Source organism: Thermobia domestica, chromosome 10, assembly GCF_964235325.1.
Source record: "Thermobia domestica chromosome 10, izTheDome1.hap1.1, whole genome shotgun sequence".
Taxonomy (NCBI): domain Eukaryota; kingdom Metazoa; phylum Arthropoda; class Insecta; order Zygentoma; family Lepismatidae; genus Thermobia; species Thermobia domestica.
In genome coordinates this window covers 123,587,487-123,611,978 of record NC_137463.1, presented here as the reverse complement: position 1 = coordinate 123,611,978, position 24,492 = coordinate 123,587,487, and the positions used below count along the sequence as shown (strand labels likewise).

The window sequence follows — 24,492 nt, the reverse complement described above, 5'->3', positions numbered from 1 at the left end:
TTAAAGGATACTATCAATAAGTTATTTCGTTATTGTATTGTTTCGGTCCTTATTAACATGAAAATTATACTCTTCCTATAATGTTTTGTTAAATAAAAAAAGATGGGATGGGATGAGATGGGATTCGATCTGGTGTCAAAATAATATAAGAACTATTAGTCCAACACTCTAACCACCTAACCATGGAGACTACTTTTTGTTTGCTCTCTTTTTCTTAACAAATAATTCTCATAACCATGGTGCGTATCGCCTTAAACCTTAAGATAAGTTTTCCTGTTTGATTCTATATTTTCATACATCTTGGTTACAGAAGCTAATTTATATTTGGCAGACAATCTAGACACTAGGATTAAACCAATAAATTCAATATTTTACTCCACTTTCGAGTTCCTTCCGCCAGCTCGTTCACTGCCTATTGCCAATTTCCCTTCACAATCGTGCTCTGCTACTACAAAAATCCCTCGAAAGCATGATTGCCAGTATACAGAAAACCGAGTATAATTTTGTTTTTTGTTTATATTTTTATTTTTTTGGAAATATCTCCTTAGATGGATTGCTTTCTATTATCGCCGCATACTAATAACTTAATTTTACTCATAAACGTAAGGAAAATGGAATAAATGCGAAAAATCGTGAGTTACAGTATACGCGCAATTCTTTTTGAGCATGTGGGTACCTTCATTGTGTGGCTAGACAGCGTAGGACACCGATTGTTGAGATCGTGTGTCCTTCCAGTTTGAGTAATTTTAATTTGCGTCGTCTGACAGATTACGCCTTTGTATTTACGTAGGTAGAATTTATATTGTTGATTAACGTTTCATCGGTTATTCTTTAGAATGTAAACTTTATATATACAAACTTTGTGTTTTAGTGTGTGAAGTTTTGTTCTCAACTGTTGACAATTAAAATAGACGTTGAGGAAGATCAAATTTTGAAACATTTAGAGGAATTTTGATTTGAGGATAGAGAAAGTGAAATTTCCCCGGACCATGTAAAAACGGAAATTCATTAAGACACTGACGATACTGATGCCGACCCAGATTTCAATTCTGATTAAGAAAATGAGACAATCTCAAATTTTCTATTCCTTGGCGTGGGTTTAGAGATTCGGAGGAGGAATGAGATGGTTCTTTAGAAAATCCAGTTCAAGGACACCCCAACGGCAAGGAAGGGAGATTTGTTTTTTGTTCCCACGACTCAGGCGTGTGACAATACTTATCTGTGGTCGTTGCTCAGAGGCCATGTTTGGAGAGCATAAAGCCAATATCTGTTGTAAATTTCAGGTCATTTAGATGTATCTTGGAATATCTAGTGCTAAATGCTGCTGCTATTTCTGCATATGTTAAAAAATTGATAGAACTGATTGTGTTGATATTCTACTATGCTTAGAACACCTGTCATACCTTATACACAGTTCATTTTCACCCAGACCTTATTTTTTTCTTTATTGAATGTACTTACTTCTGCACATATATGTTTTCACTGTAAATATGTCTTTTTTCTTTTTTACCCAAAGTAGTGTGTCAGACTACGCCTTTGTATTTAAGTTCGGTACAAACCACCTTTGTAATCTAGGGTTAATCTAGGGCTGCCAACTTTTTGAAAATGGAAATACCGGACACCCTCCTGGAATACATACGTATACTCTTAAGTTTGTAACATCATCGCTCGTCAAAAATGTGAATAACCTGAAAGTGGTTATTTACTTAAAATTGAGCGATTCGTAGTTCTAATTTAATAACTTTAGTTACTTTTGAAGCATTTATGAAACTTACTTATTCTAGTTTTGGTTCAGTCGGCACCTGTATTTTTTGTAGTCTACCATCAATAATACATTGTATTTAAAGCAGAAAAGCAAATATAATTGGCAATATAATTATAGTATGCACAAAATATGCTTGAAAAATAATTCTTACCAGCTTCGCGTATCTTCGTCTACCATATTGAGTTTAATTTTGTTATTTAACATATGGACATGATCATGCGATATATCAAATGACATCCTCTTTTAACTAAAAATTGGATGGTGTAAGTCATTTTACGATAACTGTAACAGTAATGCACTTGTGAACGATTTCAGGGTAGGGTTAGGATTCTGAGGGATGTTTCCGAAAGGAATGATTACGTGCCATACACATGTAGCACTATAACAGTTGAAGTAGGTGATCTGCTAGTGCTTGATTATTTTCAGTGCGTTTAAATAAATCAGTGTATGCTCGTTTAAAGATTATAAAAATTATAATATGGATTAAGATCTTAAGTGTTTAAGTAAGGAATACAAGGAGCAAAGAATGTAAGGTTGCTCTTGTGCTCTTGTTTGTTCAAATGATCTGTCAGTGAAATAAGAACTGGAAAAATATAAGTGGAAGTTGCCTAATGTAGGGTGATTCGGAGTGCCTAATAATATGCTCCCAATATTAAGAACATTTATTTTACTTACGGATTCACCAGTGGTTTTGCATTTTTCAAATGCCAAAACGAAACAATGTGATCAAACAAATATGAATGATGCTTTCTATGCTGCGAGGAACAAAGAAATGGGCAGTTTAAATGTAGCCTGTTTAGGTGTTAAAGAACATTCATCTACTTGAATTTTCATGTGACAAACTTTCTATAAAAGGATGATATAGTGACTGTTCGAGCGACTGTTTTCGCGCATGAAACAGATGAGTGACTTCCACCTCGAATATAGTCTTAAATTGGGATGAAGGACCAATGTCCCCGTTATTTTTTAAAAAAATGATATATCGCTATTGTGTGTATTATTTTCATGATATACGGCGAATGATTTCTGCAATATGTGAAGATGCTACATACTGCTAACACAGTTTTACGAACGGTCTGCGGCAGCATCACTCTCTCGGTGAGAGATTCAAGCCCTGTCTGAAGTTACACATGTGTGCTGCAATATAACTTATATTGTGCTGGTATTGATGAAACAGAGAGATAGAGAGTGAAAGCGTTTCGTTTCCTAGAGACGAATTATTTACAACTGTGCCAGCCTCAGCACAAAAATAATAACTGCAGTTAAATGTAATCATCCGGTAATTCCCTCGTGTACCACCTGGAGAAACAAACTATTTCTATCCATCCTATAAAACCGTCGTAAATTGGCTATTTTTATTCAGGATGGATTCAAAAGGCATTCTTTTTTAGAAGGTTGCCTTCCAGCGGCCCCAAGCCCCGGATTCGCATGCTCTGCAGAGATAGGAAACTCATGTTAGATCCAAGGGTAACGGTGGCTCAGTGGCAGTGTATTAATTTCGGATGACAAAGGTAACTAATTCTACACCAGACAACGTGAGTTTGTTATTGATATCATTGTTCGAGGGCTTTCCTCCTGTTTCTTCCCAATATCTTTAACAGATTTTAAAAAATAATTAACTAGTTTTCAGTTCGACTTATACATTGTATGTATGTTCATGCAAAATTTCGACACAGATTTTGATTACTCTTTTCTTATTTGAATTTTTGAAAGATAGTTTCGCAATAGTTCCTTCTAAATTTTATAAGGATCTGATTATAGTCGTCGGAGCTAGACAATGAAGCTCTGCTGAGTCTGAGAACACACATTACACATGACACAATAACCTGAACGTCATAGTTAGAAATCTTTTCTTTTGCAGGTAAACATGAAAGTATTTAGGCTAATCCAAGAAATAAAAAAGACATGTTGTCATTGTCTCCGTTGCTACAGACCACTCCGATTCAAAGACCGCTGAATTCCTGAATTCCGCCCGGTCATTCGTCTTTAATTCAAAGATCGGAGAGAACTAGGGGCTGCCGGGGCTGATAGGGGGTCTCCTTTCCTCACAGTAAACGATATTGTCGGGATTCGGACATTAGTTCGCTCTGTCCAAGATGCCATCAATGAGGATCATGGGAAGTTCATGCAAGTATACGCTAGTGGGTTCCAGGTTTACGAGAAGGTTATCTGTCGTGTGGTTCATGAAAACCTTGGCTACAAGTCGAAAATGATGCAGAGAGGACAATTCTTGTCCGAGAGTACCAGGGCGAACCGACTGACCAGAGTTAAGCGCTTGCTGAACAAGCTACAACATCCGAAAGAGTCCGAAATTCTCTGTTTTTTTCCTACGAGAAGGATTTTGTCGAGGACCAGAAGGTAAGCTGCAAAAATGGTCGGTGGCTGTGTAAAAGTCAGGAAGAGGTTTCAACTGTTATGCACGCCAAATTTCCAACCTCGGTGATAGTTCTGAATGTAAAAGGAGTGAACAGTGAGATACAGAACTTGTTTGTGAAGTCCAGAGTTACTGTTGTATCGCATGAGAGGCCGTATATTTTTCAGCAGAACTCCGTTCAATCCCATGCAGTCGATACCACCCAAGAATGTCTGGTGAACAATTTTCATGACCATGTTACTGCCAATAGATGGCCCCTCAGCTCCCCAGATGTTAACCCAATTAATTATAACGTATGTTAAGAGAGGCTCCAATAAACATTCACACAATACCTTTACGGCTCTCACGGCAGCTGTTGGACGAACATTCCCAAGACTTATCTCGAAACTGCCTGCAGGCAATTGCGACAGCGTGTAGGCGCTGTTATTGAGGCTAACGGAGTTTAAATTCAACGATGCCGTCCATTGTGACTTTGATCACCTATGCAGCATGTTAAAAGGTAATAAATGCTCTCTTTCCAGTGTCTGTCTCTTATTCCCTGTGGACGTGACTTTGTTCTGAAATACCTGCCGCCTCTGTAATATTGTAATATCGAAAATATCATTAAATTCAATCTCGAATTTTAAATGGTAGACTAAAGGTCTAATACAGAAACTTCACATGCGTACCAAGCAGATCGACACCTACTCCTGTGCTAAATTTGAGAATTAACATATGCATTAAGGAAAATGATTCTTACGCCAAGGTAAAAAGGTTTCAGATACAGTAGGCATGGAAAAGTTTTCATTTTGGGGCTAATGACCATTCAGTAGCTACGATAATGATGATGGTGTAGGTAGTAGTAGTGATGAAGACGATGATGATAGATTTAAAAATTTCTATTTTGTTGCCCACAGTATATAATAAAGTTTTGTATTCAGTATCTATTTCACAATTAAATTCTGAAATGATTTCGAAAAGTATATAAGAATATCAGTATGGAAAAAAGAGGCAATAGGTATCCTCTCTACAGAAAACCCTTTTGAAGAGCAGTAGCGTCGTCAAGTACTCGAGAGGAAGCGTCAGAGAACACTTTGTGAACTTTGACTGCATCAAGTCTCTCATTATTGTTTATTCTCTTTCTCTTTCCCTTTCTCTTTCCTCCCTTCCTTCCTTCCTTCCTTACGGAACAAGTAGAGAGGACAGAGAAGATATTCGATCGCCAAAGATCTCCTTCGTTTGAAGGTGCCGAAGGGCCTTTCTATACCTGAGAAAATAATACGGAAGGAGATACAATCCAATGGCGAAAGAGAGAACAGAGCGCAATTTGCCGAAGGAACCAGACGGGAAAAGAGAATGAAAACGTTATTTTTCTTAAATCTCAAGGAAGAAATGCTTAGACATTAAATTTTAAAATTATATAACAGTGACTGCATGTGCCTTGGAATGAACTTAAAAAAACAAATGATATAGTATTTTCCTCTTCAGAGGATTACGAAAGTTCTGACTGAACAAGTTTGGATTTCGGAAACTAACACGAACTGCCTTATATTTCAGAAAGTGTTTAAAGTTGAGTGAGTAGAAAGTAAGAGTATATCGTAACATGAGCTACATTGTGAACAAGAGGATGAACGCGAATTCGTGTAAAACTACAATATACTCGTATTTATAACCTCTCATGTGTAGGTGATCATATGTCTCAAAACTACAAGTCCACTACTTTATAAATTTTAAACCATAATTCTAATTTTACAAGTTATTGTACGTCTTTTGTTTCTAACAATTTTACAATGCCTTGTTATTAGGAATTTTCAGAATTTTTAGAATTCTTGTAAACAAATTTACAAATTAGCTTCTTCAGTGAGCAATTAACTAAAATTGATTAACATTATTAGTTATAGAGATACTTCAACAACATTTTAATCTATTGTAACGCAAAGTTCTCTTGTAAAACATTTTAATGTACTTCTTGCTCTAAAGTAAGAGTTTTTCGAACTGTGTACGCAATAGAGTTCACAAAGTTTTATTACATTAACGTTATTCGATCTCAAGAGGTCACCTAAAATAACACCTACAATAGTATCGTGACTAACAATAAACTCTACATTGTCATAGTCTATTAATATTGTAAATTTTATCATATCAAACTAATCGAACTCGAGATTATTTTCTGATTTGTGTCACGAAATGAGAGCTGAATACGAACATTTACAGGGCTCCTATGGCTATCACATAAGTGTGTTCTAATCAGGATTTTTTGAAATGCGAAACGAAGGTTTATGTGATTTTATGTGACTGAGTTCAATATGGAAGACTCTTTACGTGATGAAAAAATTGATTTTGCAGCCTAGTCTAATTTGCTGACATATTCAGTAGATTTGAATTTTTAAAAAAATAAAATAAAAAGAACTTTAAAATGGTAAACATTACTCTGTTTTCAATGCATGATAAAAATCAAAGCATTTGTTTAAAAACTTGAACTTGGACTGAAAGATATCTCCAAGAATGAAATGTCAATGCTTCGTTTTCTTGAAAACTTTATCAAGGAAAACATTTAGTTCAATCCCGATACAGTTGTTTAGATTCGAAAACATTTGCCAATACCTGATAGCAGGCCCGTAGCCAGCCCAAAAATTTAGGGGGGCCCGGTAGAAGTTAGGGGGGGCCCGACCCAATCATATTATACTTCATCACCATATTATAGTTCATTTGCAAGCCTACCGTGTAATTTCAAGTGGGCCAGCTAAAGTTTAGGGGGAGGACCGGCCCCCTCTTGCCCCCCCCCCCGTGGATACGGGCCTGCTTGATAGATAAGGTTAGGAGCTATTTTACGTAAAATCTTACCTCAGTTTTAGCTGTAATTATCGTTAAGACGCTTTAAAAAAGTCACTCGTTTTCATCACTTCTTTTAAAACGTGTTTCTCTTCAATTTCCGGAAACAGAGGGGAAAATAAGTAATTGTTATACTCTTTGCATACTGTGTGGAGTTCATTTAAACGCCTTTGCATTTCTACCTTTCTACACATTACGTTTCTCAATTTGTGGTCTACGTACTACGGGTGGTACGTAAACTTCTGCTGGGTGGTGAGGTGAGGTGATTTTGAGTTTAACGTTCTGTTCAGCAGCGAGGCTATATGAGACGTGGACCTACTAATTAACGTCGAATCCGAACCACATGAGCTTCCGCCGGAAATCGAACCCGGGTCTCCCATGCAAAGGCGCGTACGCTAACCGCTTATCCACAAAGGAGCTCCGCTGCTGGACGGTACGCATGACTTACGATAGAGCACCAGTGAAGAAAGCTGAGAAAGTTTGCGTGCTTTGCTCAACATACGATTTAATCTGCAATTTTTTGTTTAATATAAACAGTTATTTCTTCAGTTCCAGAGTACACTTCTGTAGTTATTACATTGTTACATTATATATACGGACAAGGAAGGCATTAGGTTGCTAAATAATATGTCCTTCCCATGCGTGTCATTTTCAAAGATTAAAAGAAGAAATAGACAGAAATGATGAAGAGAAAATGAAAATTCCAATGCCTAGTTAATCAAAAGAGTCGCCATCTTCAGTCACACATTTTTGCAATCTGTGTGCCATTTTTGCCATTAATGTCGCACGGTTACGTCCTTTAGACAGAAGGGAATGTGTAATAAACGAAAGTGAATTATTGTGAGGTTAAATTTTTGTGTAGTTCTACTAAGATTTGAACTCAGGACAACGCACACTAAGAGCATATGCACTACCCATTCAGCCAGCGGGGAGACTTATATTTATATTATGTCACTAAAAAAAATTAAATCTTTAAGTTTTACGTCCCACGGTTATGCCGGTTAGGCTAAAGGAAACGGTGAGAGATGAGTGAAATGGTGGAATGAAGAAAGTAGGAGGAAACGGGAGAACCCCGAGAAAACCCACGAGCACGGTGTTTGTCCACCACAAAGTTCACTTGGCGGAGGCTGGTATCGAACCAGGGACCCCAAGCACCAGAGGTGAACGCTCTACCACTTTTTTTTAAATACTTTATTGTACTCTTATTTAGCCTATTACATCAGAAAGGATTAACAAAGAAAATTGTACTGTAAGCATCCAATTATACCAAAAAAAAAAAAGTACAATAGACACTTCAATAAATTGCTGCTAGAAAATTAGCAAACTTTTGTTTACGAATTGAAAGTGCTAGAGTTTGCATACGGGACAATAATTGATTGACATACAAAGTCACATTATTATTAAAATCATTACATAAAAGAATATCGATAGTTTGGGACGTGATTCATAAAATTGCGTTATGTTTAGTGCTGGGATAAAATTGATAATCCGGAAGCAGCATGAATGACGTACAGTGAATATTAGAAGGAGTTGTTCTGCAGATACGGGCAATGATTTTTTGATAATGAAACCATATAGCTGTGTTTCGTGAGCAGCTTTCGAGCCGGTGTTGGAGAGTATCGAGAACATAACAAGTACCGCAGAAAGAAATATTACAGATACCCAATTCATAAAGTCTCCCGTTAGTAGGATATATATTGTGAATAACACTGTACCAAAAAGATTGCATGGCAGGAGACAATACCGGAGTATGAATGTTTTCCCAGATTTTCTTCCAGTGTGTCATTTGGTAATGTTCTACAATACAAGGGACCGAAGTTGTGGTGCCATGATAATGATTATATAATTGTCTAACAGAAAGATCTTCAAGGTGACTTCGTGCGATAAGCGAGTAACTAATATCAAGAAATACGTCCTTGAGGTATGGCACAAGGGAAATCCAAGGTTGTATATGCAGGGGAGCTTGTAACTCAATATGACGTAGTGGTACACATAACGCCTTGCTGGAAAAGGATTCGGAGTAGGAGCATAATGTTTGGCAGACGCGATGAATCAGCAGCGAGTAGCTCTGAAATTTAATGTCTTTAAGGCCAAGGCCACCATCACGTTTTGATAAACACGCAGTCTCGTGACTTACCCTTAGGCAGTGATTATGCCACAGCAGTTGCCCTGTGTGTTTTCGTATGATACTTAGGTATTTCTTCGGCAAGGAAAAAAATTGAGTCAGAAACCAAAGACGACTAAAAATAAAAACATTTAAAAGGTATACTCTGCCTGCAAGACTGACCTGCCGGACTTTACTTTGGTGTATGAGTGTAACCAAAGTACAGGTTGTGATATGAAAATTGTAGTCTATAGTATCTGCTATGTGACGTTGCCAAGTTACGCCTAAGATTTTGATGCGATCAGTAAAGGGGAACGTAGACAAATACACGTGTTGGTCAGCCGGATTTATACACATCAGGCGTGACTTTTGTTTATTGAGAATAGCACCTGAAACGCACTCATAGTTCGATATGAGAAGTTCAACACGCGACAGTTCCTGTGGACTGGTAATGAAACAATGTATATCGTCTATAAATGCTTGTAATTTTAAGGATGTTGCACCAATCTGTATACCTTGAATGTGTTGTTCCAGTGTTAAAAGAAAGGGAACAAGAACCAAGCTATATAGAATGGAAGACAGGGGGCAACCTTGTGCAATACCTCGACGTACATTGATAGGATATGTAAGTGCACCATTAACCTTTAATCTTACATATCGTTGAGTATAAAGAAATTTAATCAAATTAAGAAAACTGTCTCCGAAACCATAGTTTTCAAGTACCTTAAACATGTAATCATGTGACAATCTGTCAAATGCCTTATGAAAATCAAGCGCCAATAAAGCGACCTGCGGAGAACTTGTTTTCTGACACCAATGAATACCTTCTCGTATATTACTTACGAGGGACCCTATCCAAGTGAGACTCTGACTTCGAGTCGAGACTATGGTCGTTGGATACCTTGTCCCAAAAGAACATAACACGAAAAGTGATACATCCTCGATCGCAACCGTTGCAGAGATATAAGCGTGAAAATTTCGAAATTGAGCTCCATACTATACATTACAAAGTCAGCTTCCGGGTCAGATTTGGCGGAAACGGTCAGGTAAGGAAACTCAGCCAATACACATCAAAGTAGTGTTGGGAGCCCACCACCTTTTGAATGAAAAAAATGTTGTCCCCGGGGCACTCGCAGGGTCCCAGGCGGGGTCCAACTCAAAATTGGCAAATGGAACCGTGGGTCAAGTAGCATATTGTATGAAAGCTAGTGTTAAATAAAAGAAGATAGAACAAATCTCAACTCTCTATCATGACCCTGTGCAAACGGGCAACTGGTCAAAATGTCAATACAACCTACATCAGAAAATATATGGCCACTGTGAGAGACTCTGCAACAATTTGTTTAACTTCAATACCTTGCACTTTTAAACATGTTTTTCTGTCTTGTTATTGTCACATCTTAACGGATTTAGAAGAGTGGCCATATATTTTCTGATGTAGGTTGTATTGACATTTTGACCAGTTGCCCGTTTGCACAGGGTCATGATAGAGAGTTGAGATTTGTTCTTTCTTCTTTTATTTAACACTAGCTTTCATACAATATGCTACTTGACCCCCGGTTCCATTTGCCAATTTTGAGTTGGACCCCGCCTGGGAACCCTGCGAGTGACCCGGGGGCAACATTTTTTTCATTCAAAAGGTGGTGGGCTCCCAACACTACTTTGATATGTATTTGCTGAGTTTCCTTACCTGACCGTTTCCGCCAAATCTGACCCGGAAGCTGACTTTGTAATGTATAGTATAGAGCTCAATTTCGAACTTTTCACGCTTATATCTCTGCAACGGTTGCGATCGAGGATGTATCACTTTTCGTGTTATGTTCTTTTGGGACAAGGTATCCAACGACCATAGTCTCGACTCGAAGTCAGAGTCGCACTTGGATAGGTTCCCTCGTTAGTGCTAAAAACATAGATTTTGTATGTTTTAAACCATACTGATCATTGTGTAAGACTTGATTCAGAAACGGTTCTAAACGAGAGGCAAGGCAACGAGATAAAATTTTCTGGTCAACATTAAGGAGGGTAATCGGTCTAAAATTATCAAAGTCATGCGCACCTGCATGTTTAGGTACAAGTACCATTATGCCAGCGGTAAATGAAGAGATGCACGTGGGCGTGAGTCGGAGTTCGTTATACATTTCTGTGAGAAAAGTCGTAAGAATGCTGTGAAATTGGCGGTAAAATTCTAGTGTAAGACCATCGGGTCCCGGAGATTTATTTAACTTCCCCGCAAAAATAGCTTGCTTGACTTCTCTTTCTGTAAAGGGGGCATTGAATATGTTACGAGCCTCCGGGGTGAAAGTACCGGTCGGACGCTCGAAGCAAGGGTCAGAAGATTGGGTTGGAGCGGGGGAATATAGGTTCTGGTATGTATCGTACAAAGCTGGGATTACCTGATCATGCTCGTGAACTACACCGTTAGGAAAGGAGACCTTGGAAATAAGGTTTTGTTTACCTCTGCGCCTTTCACAGATAACTGTATGTAAAGAGGGAACTTCATGCTGAAGCATCGTTGTTTTGCCTCTCGTGAAAAAACCTTGATTTTTTTTCGATGTAAAGTGAGTAGGAGTGCCTTAATTTCCTTAATACGAGGAAGTACGTCTACTCCTTGAGCAAGTTCTTTATAGTAGTCACATAATAAGTGATGGTAATAATTATATTGCTCTTTAAGAAGAGAGCATTTGTCTTTGCAGTGCTGTTTACAGATAGACCGAAAGGACGGTTTAATGTGATGTAACCACCATGAAAACAAACTTTTCTTGTGAGATTTAAAGTGCATTAAATAGTTCCACCTATTGGTAATTAGCAACTGTAGATCCTCGTCAGGTAAAATGCTGTTATTGAGTGACCAAACAAAGGATGATTTTAAGTACTTACGGATGGGTAGATCAATGGTACAGACCACAGCACAGTGATCAGAAAAGCATACCGGTTGAACGTTTATGGAGCGCACAAAATTAATTAAAGTGGTACTGACATAGATCCTATCCAAACGTGAGGATCCATTTCATCGAAAAAAAGTGTGCCCTGGAGTGTTACCTTTATAATGACGCCATACGTCAACTAACTTAAAGTCTTGAACCAATTTACGTAATGTAGGAGAAGTATTGTAACCAAAACTTGAGTCTATAGGAGCTAACACTGCATTGTAGTCTCCTACACAAATCAAATCTCTGGTACCAGAATGTAACTCCATTGGAACGTCGGTGAGATAGAAGGAGTTTCGCTCAGCACGTTTGTTATTCCCGGATGGCGAATATAAATTACAAAAGTGTATGCTTTCATAATTGGCTGTGATAATACGTCCTGACGGAAATTTTGAGAAAGCGGTTAATGAGATATCTTTGCGATATATAATAGCTGTTGCAGAACCAGTTTCGGAAGGATTGACTTCCCACAAATGATTAAAAAGAAAGGAGAAATTGTCAATATTGCATTCTTGAAGGAAAATTATATCCAGAGACGATTGGTTGATGTAATCGGCTAGCGCTTTTTGCTTGGTGAGACTAGAAATGCCGTTGACATTAAGAGTGGCTATACGCGTGGCATACATATTTAATGGCCACAGAAAAATAAAAAGACACCAAAAAAGCACGACACAAAGAAATGACACAATACACTTGAAAAAACAAAGACGGGGGGGCAACACTCGCACACATTCCCGTTCTATACTGGAAGGTGATATGATCACTTGTCCGAAGAGGTAGCACTATCATTTGCCTTAGCACTTGCTTCACTATGATGGGGATCTACTCGTGACCTCGTGAAACCAGACACACAATTGTTGTTTACGGGGGGAACGCTCTTAGTTTTCTGAAGTTTATTGGCTCTACTGGATGTATCACGAGGGGAAGACTGAGATCGACCTTTGCGACGTCTCTTCTCGGGTAGAGAGGGAAGCTGGGATGCTTCTGTAGATGGTGAATCTCTATCGAAAGAATCCGTCACTTCCTGGTGAGAGTCAGCAATGCCCACTAACGGTCTTACCGTGATTTCAGGTAGCGTATCCGTCTCCGATGCGGAAGATGCTGAAACAGTAATGCTCTGTTGTGGAATATCCGAACTATTAGGCGCTATGGTAGTGGAACTGGAAGAGTCACTCTGCGTTGCATTAGAAGCAAGGGTCTGCTGGGAGGCAATAGCAGGAGAACTGGTGTGAGATGCAGCTGTAGAACTAGGGGGGACACCAAGCGGACAAGTGGATCCAGTTTCAGTGAGTGCCTTAGCAAAAGGACTTGCAGCAGTTGCAGTTGAAGGTTCTCCTGTAAAGTTGGAGGACGTTTCTCACTTAACACAGGAAAACTAGTAAACGAATGAACGTTCGGTTGAGTATCCACTTTATTCAAATTGCCGGGCATGGGCGGGGCTCTGGATGGTGAGACACTGGATACTGAAGCTGATACGGTTGGAGGAAGACGACGCTTTGTACATTCCATCAGAAAATGATTTGGTGAGTCACAAATGGCGCAGGTTTTAACTTGACCTCCATACGTTAACCACAAACGTAAACCACAGATAGTCACATAAGAAGGTATGGGGCGCTTAATGCTCATACGTATTATCTTTCTCCCAGTCCTTACTTCATAGATGTGTCCAGTAGAATACATTTCGTCTGCAATTGACTTAATTTCACCGTACTGAGAAAGCACACGAGAAATATGATGATCTTCCAACTCGGTGGGTACCAAATGTAAACGGACAGTCATAATATTGGAACTGGCAGAATCGATTAAAATGTTATAAGTACCAAGATCATCTGAATAACTAACCTTTCCATTCATTCGAAACAGAATTTGTTCACAAAGCACTTGTGAGATTAACTTAACATATAACTGTTTGCGACTATAATCAAACTCAATACTGACAACTTGATCAGGAAGCAGATGAAAAGTATTGCGGATCCATTCATGCAAGACCAATGTGTTAGGCTTGTTCACAACATCTTGAAATGACAAACGTAAAGTATTCACTCGGATAACAGACATAATGCACTTAGTAGGTAAACCTGTACTTCACACTAGACAATATGATGAAAAGAGTAAATATAACTCGAACTACTTGGTAGTAGAAAATACTCCACTTGACAATGCAGGTTGAGTTGAAGCAAGTTAACACACTCACTACTTCCACTCGAACACCTACCGGAACAACGAGGTGAACGGCACGGCGTCTGCCGAGCAACTGATTGAGCTAACAATTGCTGTTGCAAAAGCCTGATTTCTGCAACTACCCTTTTTTTAAAGTGGGAGAACCCCGAGAAAACCCACGAGCACGGTGTTTGTCTACCACAAAGTCCACACGGCGCGAGCTGGGATCGAACCAGGGACCCCAAGCACCGGAGGTGAACGCTTTACCACTGAGCCACCGCGCTCCCTCCACTGAGCCACCGCGCCCCCATTATGTCATTAAGGTAGAAGTAATAGTAATAATAATAATAGTAATAGAAGTAATAGTAATACTTTGAAAATGTTCAGCAGGTAATATGGCGCGCAAATTGTTTGTTTCCAGAGCTTTCTCGTAGTTATATGGCTAGCGTATGCATCTTCGGAAGACCTGGATTCAATTTCCGGTGCTAATTCATGTGGTTCGGATCCCTCGTTAAGGTGTAGGTTCACGTCTCACATAGCCTGAATAAAAGAACGCTAAACTTGAAACAACCAAAGATTTTTTTTGTTTGTTTGTTCCGAGGGGAGATATTTCGCATCATCACTATCATGCACCTTTCAATCAGCTTAAAGTGAATTTATTTATCTATTTATTACATATTGACTTAGTCGAAGCTATAGAAATACATTCTCTAAACTCTAATCCAATTTCGTTACGTTTCTGCATTCTATCTACCATTTCTTCAGACTTTTCTCTATTTATATTCGTAGTATCATATTAAGATTCAGAATATCTTTGGTCTATAGGACGTGGTTTCATAATTTCAAGGATACTAGCGTGAAAATTTAGATGTGCAAATAAAAATGTGTAGAATTAACATGATTGTGAGATAACTCCATTACTTAGTCGAATTGTCGAATTGTCTAATCCTTTTCATTATGTTATAAAACTATAACATAATACTTCAATACCGTTGCGCGCAAACATTATGCGTACTTTTTCTCTTATTTCTATTTTTTATTATTAGTGTTGCAATGAGACTCGCATGATAGTACTGTAGGTTAAATTAGTAAAATTTTATAAAAATATTCCGTTTGTAAGATGAAAACAATAATAATAGCAGAAAGTATTCGTATTTGATAGCACTATTTTGTTTTATCTTTTCCAAATAAATAATGCTTCTTGTGAGAATTGTTTAAATGAAATATTTCTTTCCTTAAATGCAAATAAATGTTTCTGTAATCTTGGATTTATTGATCTATCGACTCCTGCAAAGCCTATTTTTTCCCTGTAACTAATAAACATCAAATAACATCAGAAACTATTAAAAATCCTTGATTTGATTTGGTTGATTTAGAGCCCCTTTATGCACCCAGGTTATATGGGACGTGGACCTAACGTAGGTTCCGAACCTCATGAATTCTTACTAGGAATTGAATCTGGCTCTCCCACACCGATTCAAAATCCTGCTGGTGTATTGAGACAGATATTTAAAGTGTTAAGACAGCTAGATTTTTGGTCATCTCCACGAGTCCGAAATTGCTACATAAGTATTCCGAATTTTTTATTTATTTGTGTTGGAATATTGGCATAAAATAGAGCATGCTACAAATATTCCAAGAACCGTATGAAATTATTGGAACCTCAACAGAACAGACTTTAAATTTTGATGCTTGTTCCGGCGAAAGCATAAATAATCGACAATCTGTTTCAGATCTTAAGTTGGTGATCCTGCCAGTATTTTCTATGTTTTCCATTTGGGAATTATTCTGATTCCGAGCCATTTCCATTTTCCGATCGACCACGAGACACTACAAGGCCATGGCCACTTTCTGCCTTGTCTTCTTATCCAAAGATCGAAGATTATTGGATTGCATCTAAAATTCTACATTTTTGGATCCAATTTTAGATTCTAAACTAAAATAACTGAACAATGATGATGGTATCGATAATGTTTCTATTGGTCGACATTTTAAATATTTATATCCACAGTTGTTCCTACTAATATCGAGTTCTTGATGTCAAAATATCAAACTTTCAGTTATTTAACTGAGGTAAGTATTGAAAACCAAGAAAGACATTATTTTATTCTTCTGAGTTCCTACATAAGTATTCACTAAAGTGAACGTAGAATATAACACGTTTCTGATGTTGAACAAGAAATTGCATGGTGCAGAGGTAAATACTATATTGCGATTTATTTTAAGGAGTATACTTTATACTCAAAATAAACATACGTATCTTCTACTTAACATTGATGTTACTGTGCATCTAAAACTAAGTACTGTTTATCGCATATCCAAAGTTCCTATATTTTGAATGAGTTTGTTCTAAATATGGACACTGTCTTGGGTTTTCACGGAAGCTACTCCTGCTAAACGACATAAAGAGTGTTTGTGTATGATATGATCCATGTGTTACACATATTGTAACCACGTAATTCCAGCTACTCAACTGATAACTCATCTCCTTTGGATATCCTAATGGAACCACAACCTTGAGTTAATGTCAAAATTCTGACACTAACGAGAACAAAATCTGCGCCACATGATTATTACTCGACATTTAGATAATCTTGATTGATTATTTATGACTATCTTCAAAGAATACGAGATATTTATACAACAATTCAAAGTAAATGAACAACATAATTTTCATTAGACATGGTACACTAATTGGCGTAGTCAGCTTTAAATGAGAATATGATTACACTATTTATTAATAGCAAACATATCACGTTACGACACAAGAAAGGAACAAAAATAGACAACGTTGTTTTGAACGTGTAATCAATTGAAGTTTTGTTTAAGTGGAAGGCGTTTACACGAACGGAGCGGAGCGGTGTGTGGACATTTATTAAATCCTTGTCTGCCAAGGGAAGATTTACTCAGCCTCCTTTACTTTATGAGACACAATCTAAAGTAAGTACTTTGTTTGAACGCGATAATGACGAGCTTAATTAATGACCGACTTCAATATCCGGGGCTTTAAACTCTTAAAAGAACAAGACGCTGTATAACATTTCAGATGAAAAGTATCACAAAGGATCTTTGAAGATACTTTATTAAGTCACAGAAAGGAAATTAGTGCTTTCAGGAGAAGAACGCGCAAAAACAAAGTGGATACAGTCTCCATTTTAACACTACTACGTCACTCAACTTCATTCTAAGCGAACAGAAAAGTATAAATGTATTGTTTCCATGAATTATGATTCTGTGTGGGGGTTCTATAATACTTCGCATAAGAGTGTGCTTCAGTACTCCGAGATAATTCTGTGTTTAAGAAAATTCACAGCTTGACGAAATACGGTATTGCGTCTTAACTCTATAATTACAATCAGAGCCTGAAGCGGGCCTGTAACTATAGGAAATCACAAGGTTAGGCTGAGCCTCCTCTTGTAACCAAGGGCGCCTATTTCTCTGTATTTTTTGGGGAGGGGGGGAGCATTCATACACAGAAGGCATATATGAGGATTTTAAGACAACTTGCATTCAAATTATGCCAAATATTGTATACTCATAAACACAACGTGGGGGCCTACATGAGCTTTGTGGGAGCCCGGGTCCTTGCTTGTAACTACCTTCACCCTCCTGAAACTTTCAGTTATTTGATTAGATAAATATGTTCAAAGAAATAAGCAGTTAAGAATGTAAGGTGAATTCAAGTTATTCCCCCCAAAAAATATCTTCCCGTCTTGTCTTAATGCTCTGGTTACGGGCCGGGCATGAAGTAAGGTAGAAAGTGCTCCTGAAGTCATGTTGGAAAATGCAAAGCCTTTACAATAAAAATATCGTTTTGTACAATATATTTCAAAAAGTAACACACTTATTGAGAAAGTTATCATAATTTATATATACAGTAACGACATGTCAAATCAAATTAAATGTTTAATGTCCCATGTTTACAACCTTCAGGTTAAAGGAGATGGACAACAAGCACTATTTACTGAGTAAGAAAGAAATGATAGAATCAAAGTATGACAGAAAAGGCGGAACCCACAGTTTTCTAACTGATGTGTTCACCACTTTTACTTCATACGCTGGCTGGCTTATATAAACTGGGATCGAACCAGGAATCCCTTGAAATAAAGATGAGTTTTTTTATCGCTACGCCAAGTGCCCCCCACGTGTATAAATATGGTAGATTTGCTATTGTTATTCACCGCATGAACATTTTAAGCTTAGACTGGTAATTAAGTTTTAATACTGGAGGTTTTGTTAGCAGGAAACAATTAATTTATTTTCCAAAAATGAAAGAGGGAAATAACATAAAGACTAATCAATAAGAATTTACCTTTTGGGAGGAAGTGAGCTATTTCGAAAAACCAACTTAGGATATAGAAGAAATTAAACCGACTTGTGATAGGAGGTTTCTAACATGATCCATATTGATAAAAGTGCTTTCTGGTCTATGAATGAACTAGGGATACAAGCAACATGTAATATCAAATAGAATTGTATGGACTGGACTAGGAATTAGGAATAATATACGCGCACCCACAAGTGTTGGTGGCAGGGGTCCAAAGTTGAAGATGTGCCAGTATAGGGATGGTACCGAGACCGATACTCATCTCAGTCTCGTCGCGTCTAGAAATTTCAAGACAAGACCGAGATCAAAAGGGGTGTTTGTAAATCGAGACGAGACTGAGACTCAACCTACTGAGACTCACTCGAGATGAGATTGAGATCGAGACAGACACTTGTAATTCGAGGCGATACTGAGGCGAGACTAAGCTCAGTCTCAAATAATGACCAAAAATGATTTAAATTATATTTACTCAATATGCAATTTCAATTATATTTACTCAATATGCTCGAAACAATTTCATGCCCTATTACCAAACATATAAAATTAAAAATTGTCTTTGGATAAACGTAGTCATGGGCATATGTACAGAGAAAAGGGAGCAAATGCAACTTCTGATCACGTGATATTTCGAAATTGTTTCGAAAAAAAAATTTGAGGGGATTCAAAAGATTTTATTCTCTTTCTAGTAATTTTAATTGCATAAAGAGCATGTTGACAACATATTCCAAAATCAAATTTTGTAATGCAAACAAATAAGGTTTCAACCTTTCAGCATTATTTTCTCCACACTTTTCAGGAATTCTGCAGGAAAAGATGAACTTTCTTGTAGTTTCAGTACAACTGCTCATATTACCAAATTTTCTTTCGAAGCTGAGGATAAAATCTTCAAATTAAAGGAGAATAGAAAATTTTCTCCGGAATAGAATATGGTAAGATCATGGAAGGAGGAAGAGCATCAAATTAAAGCAAAGAATTGGTTAGAACTATGAACCAACATTTTACATTTAAATGTGTGAAGGAAAACTATATTTTAATATTTCTTTTTTTAAAATGCTAAGCGTTAAAAGTGCTACAAATGTTTTTCTTTCTTTCATTTTCTTTCTGGAACTGTGGTTTTAGATATAACTTCTGTCTAGAAAGCTCGGTGAATGTGTTTACACGAGTATTTCGAATGAATGGTTGCCTTACCTGAAACAACAGTTATTGTCTTTCGAAGTAATCCTCTTTAATGGTAAGAACTTCTGGGAACAGCTATACAACTCCTGGAAACTCCTGGCGTAATCGTCTTTAGGGATGGCCTTCAGCTGGGTCGTAACATTATGTTAGATTTCCGAAACGTCCGAAAACTTCTGGCGGGGCTGATTTCAATTCGACGATCAAGAAAATGTCCAGGGGAGACAAGTATATGATGTGGCCGCAGTCTATGATGTGCTGTTTACGCACAGTAAGCACACTCACAGCGCCGCCACTCGGGAACTTGTTCTCATGTCTTGACTTGCACGGCGCCAGAATGCAGCGGTGACGCACTCTTACGAACGTTAGCAGTATGACTTGGTAATAAAATCGAGCATTCTTTAAGGGATCCTATAACTCTTTCAATTGCAATAATGTGTACCTCTTTACACAGAATCTATTTGCCTCAGTCATAGAATCAGGCAAGTAACCAGCAGAGCTGGAGACTCCTAGCATCTTTTGCTCTTAGTTTCTTTTTTTAACACAAAACCCATATGCAAAAATATTGGTGGTCTCCTAGCAGATTTATTTCGTTACATTTTCAATTTAGATGCAAATCTTTGCTATAATTCAAATCTATTTTCAGGTTGTAGAATTTCACTTCTACCATATTAAATATCTTAAATTAATATTACGCGTATTTCATTGTTAAACAGATTTTTCCACATCCATGAAATAAGGAAAAGTATTCCTGATGCTTTTCTTTCATTCAATAGTTTTAGTTTAGAACAGATTTACAATTAAGAAGATTATTTCTATGTTTTGAAGCAGAAAGTACTCGGTATTAATCGAGGATCGGAACCGGGTTGTCCTGTTAATAGGTAAACGCCTTACCAACAAAGCCATTGTGCCTCGAATTTTATTTAAAATATGCACGCAGATTTGTCAAAAAATAGTATTTTAACGAATTGTGTAGAATGGTTACATATTGTGTGCTATATAATCAATCTAATCCATTCTAACGTTTTTTCTTCACCCAACAGTTACATATTAATGCACATTTAATTAGATATTAATATTAATTCAATACTAATATTCAGTATTAATATGGATATGCAAATGGTGCATTGCAGAGTTGGGTCGATTGCTTTCCATGTACTTCGAGGTAAATTTGGATACTAAGTTCGAAAGAATCTGGATACTACTACTACTACTACTACTACTACTACTACTACTACTAATAATAATAATAATAATAATAATAATAATAATAATAATAATAATAATACACATTCTTTATATTTCAATTAAATGGCAAATTGCCCTCTACCTGAAGTAGAATACAAGTATGAATCCCTCTAGAGCATCTTAACCCTGTCGACCCTTCCAAGTGGGCGTGGAATTTGTATACACGTCTTCAGTGTTAGAGACCCGGCTTCGATTTTCAGTTAAAACTCACTTGACTCGGATCCCATCTCTCCCGAATTACTCTTGAGCTCTCGTTACACATAACTTTGGTGCTCAGAAAGAACGTTAAAATTCGAATGAACTTAGCGGAAAATTCGAATGTCTCCTTAACTATGATGTAGGAAACCTTAAAACAAAAGTTAAAACCTAAAGCATTTACGTTCTTTTTTTAAGTGACTTACTTGTTATACTGAATCATTTCGAAAGTACAAAACATTCTTTCTGCTACATGTTTTAAAATGAACTAAAATGCAGCCTGAGGATTAGATTAGATGGAGTTTTTCACATTTATTAAAGGAAAATAAATTTTTACTTCAAATAAACAACAAGGCAAAACGAATCAATGCTAAACGAAAGGCAATATAAGATGTAAATGAGTAATTCGATCATAGTAAATAGAGAAGTAAAAGAAGGTTGTTCCCTCCTATTACCGTTCTCGCTGTGTAGCATTCAGTGTTAAGACAGGAAGCTCAGTGGTAGAGCGTTCACCTCTAATGTATGGCGTTCCGCTCACGCTAAGTGAACTTTATGGTGAACAAACACCATGTGCGTGGGTTTACTCGGGGTTCTTCCGTTTATTCCTACTTTCTTCATTCTACCATTTCATTCCTTTCTCATCATCACCGTCTCCTTTAGCCCATACGGCAAAATCGTGGGACATAAAACTCAAAGATTTCATTTCATTTTTATTAAAACAGGAAGTAATAGGTTCGATTCGAACAGAGGAATACATCCAGAGAAGGAACCTATCTGTACAGAACAAAATCCATTCATTCTATTATGTCCACTAGGTCTAACGGGTCAATGAGTCCAAAAGGATAAAAGATCCAAATGGATAAAAAGGTCCAAATGAGTCAAAAAATCCAAAGGATTCAAACAAGCCATAGGTCAAATGATCCAAACGGGTCTAACGGACCAATCAACCCTATAAGGTCAACTCGTTTTATTCGAGTAAAAGTGCAATATCGATCGAACGGGCGAGCAGTCCAGAATCGGGTTAATTTTCCGAGCATTAATCAGAATATATACGTATATAATGTATTACAACTTATGAACTAGTATAAGAATGCAATTAAGTTGGGAGCGAGCTACACGAGGAATCGGAGTGTGAATCTAACTCATCTCGGGTCCAACCCGAGACCATGTTTGAACCTGAGACCATACTTGAGATCACAATAAAAATGAATTAAGCTATTAGATCATAAATTTGCAGGAAACTCGTGCTATAAAATGTCAACTAAATTGGGAGATGTAAAATAAAATATACTGTAGTAGTTATCTACCAAATGTTAAGATAATAGCATGATTTTCTGTGGGGAACACAATGGAGACGAGATTGAGATTGTATGAAGTCTCATTTCGTCTCGATACACCTCTAGTCCAATACTATAAAATACTACGTCTTTGTAGTATTTAATTTCCGTTATTCTACACTCGAGAAAAGACCGCGGTGGCTTAGTGGTAGATGTTCATCTCTGGTCCATGGGAACCTTGGTTCGATCCCAGATCGCGTCAAGTGAGTTTTGTGGTGGGCAAACACTGTGTGCGTGGGTTTTCTCAGGGTTCTCCAGTTTCCTCCCACCTTCATTCTAGCATTTCATTCATTTCTCATCATCACCGTCTCCTTTAGCCTAGTCGATATAAATGTGGAACGTAAAACTTAAATATTTCATTCTATTTTACACTCGAGAAAAACGATAAGTAATTTTCCAGTACTTCCACTTTCAGTTTTTTCTAGGAAAAAATGATAGGACTAAATTGTTTATATAAGAAAGAAGAAAGGGTACAAATGTAGTGTAAAATTAAATCTTTAGATCAGATCAATCATTTCGCTGTTAAAGCAAGTATAGTTTTCTTAAGGAAGCTCAAAAATGACTGCAGAGTTACTAACATTTAATGAGTTCAACTCTCCTTGAGTGCGCCCCTGATACAGATTAAACACAAATATTAAAAAAAAAGAAAAAAAAGGAAGTTTTGAGGAAAGTTCCAACAATCAGAATTTGAACTGTTTTGAAGTCTGTCTGTCGTTTGTCATGTGTGACCTGGCGTTGGCTTGTCTTATGTACACTCATGTCCAAAATTATTGTCGCATGTCTATAAATATGTTGTTGTAGGAATATAACTTGATAACGAATTCGCCCGGTATTTCTTATATTGTATCTGTATAATCGGCAAAGATATGTATGTGGCAAATTTCATGTCTAAAGAGCAGTAAATAACAATAAAACGGAACTTCCTTGTCCATTTAGCAACATTTTGTTTTACTCGTTCTAATCTTCGTATTTATAATTCTTTTCCTATGAAATTTACCACAAATATACATTTCCCGATTATACACATAACATCAGTATTAAAAGTACCCTGCAAAATCAGTATCATATTATATTCTTACAAGAAGACAGTTATAGATATGCGACAATCATTTTGGATATGAGTGTACATCTTCACTGTGAAAATAGTTGGTAATGTAACGTGAACGTAACATTAACATAATTCTTATCAACTTTCACAGCACCCAACCGGAGTAGCTATTTGGCAGTTTGGAACCAGTTATCAAGGTTTTGGATAGGTAAATAGTAGTTAACTTAGTTGGGCAATACATGCTTAATGTCAGTGAACATACAGAGGAAATCAGGAGGAAGTGAATGAGAACCATTTGTAGTTTGTTGTTGATCGTAGAGACGGCGGAAGTATTAAAGTAAACATGGAGTAGAAGGTTTGTGGGAGTTAATAATGGAGTAATTAACTGGCTGAATCCATCTCCAGGCAGAAAATGAAAATAAAAATGGGGAAATTATCGTCTGTGCTTTTTCTCAAATTTAAGTATGTGAAACTATGAGAGAATCTGAGAAAAACATTTTGTTTGTATATAAAAAAAATGTATCGGATGTATAGCAAATCAAAGTGGACCATGTTGAAGTCACTGTCGAAAGTCATATTTAAAAAATTATAAATATCACAAACCTTTCAAGTCAGATGATAAATCATTTTTCTTTTCGTTTTTGTTTTGAAGTGAATTGAAATGAATTTCTCTAGGCCTATATTATAAACAAGTAACCCTAGACCTGTGTTCGAAACCTGTGTTCTAAATTTTCAAGTGGCAAGGGAGGTCAAATAGCATACCGTTTGAAAGCTGTTGTTAAATTAAAACAGCAAGTTTGGACGCTCTACGATAACACTGTGCGAACATCTTGCGTTTAAGTTATTCTTTCAGCAGTTATTCTTTCAGAGATTTAGTTTGGTTTCACTTTAGTTCTTGTATTCAATGGAAAGAAAGGAAATGCTTTACTGTGAGATTCTGCTCTTTGGAACCTGTAATGTCTAAATAAATATAGAAATAAAGAAATATAATAAAACAAAAGAAAATTAAGAAATAAAGAAAAG

The 24,492-nt window shown here is 37.1% G+C and overlaps 1 protein-coding gene and 1 long non-coding RNA gene across 7 annotated transcripts in view; one reads left to right on the top strand and one right to left on the bottom strand.

The window, feature by feature from the left end:
- Positions 1-24,492, top strand: part of LOC145662697 (uncharacterized) — a 357,041-nt gene that overhangs the window by 100,295 nt on the left and 232,254 nt on the right. The gene's annotated exons all lie outside the window — the stretch shown is intronic.
- LOC145662698 (uncharacterized) overlaps positions 1-24,492 on the bottom strand; it is a 336,929-nt gene that overhangs the window by 302,506 nt on the left and 9,931 nt on the right. The window contains exon 1 of one of the 6 annotated variants that reach the window (XR_014127083.1): positions 19,657-19,888. The exons of the other annotated variants lie outside the window; for them this stretch is intronic. This is a non-coding gene — a long non-coding RNA (uncharacterized LOC145662698). Of the gene's footprint in view, positions 1-19,656; positions 19,889-24,492 lie in introns of those variants that run through there. 6 annotated transcript variants of the gene reach the window in all.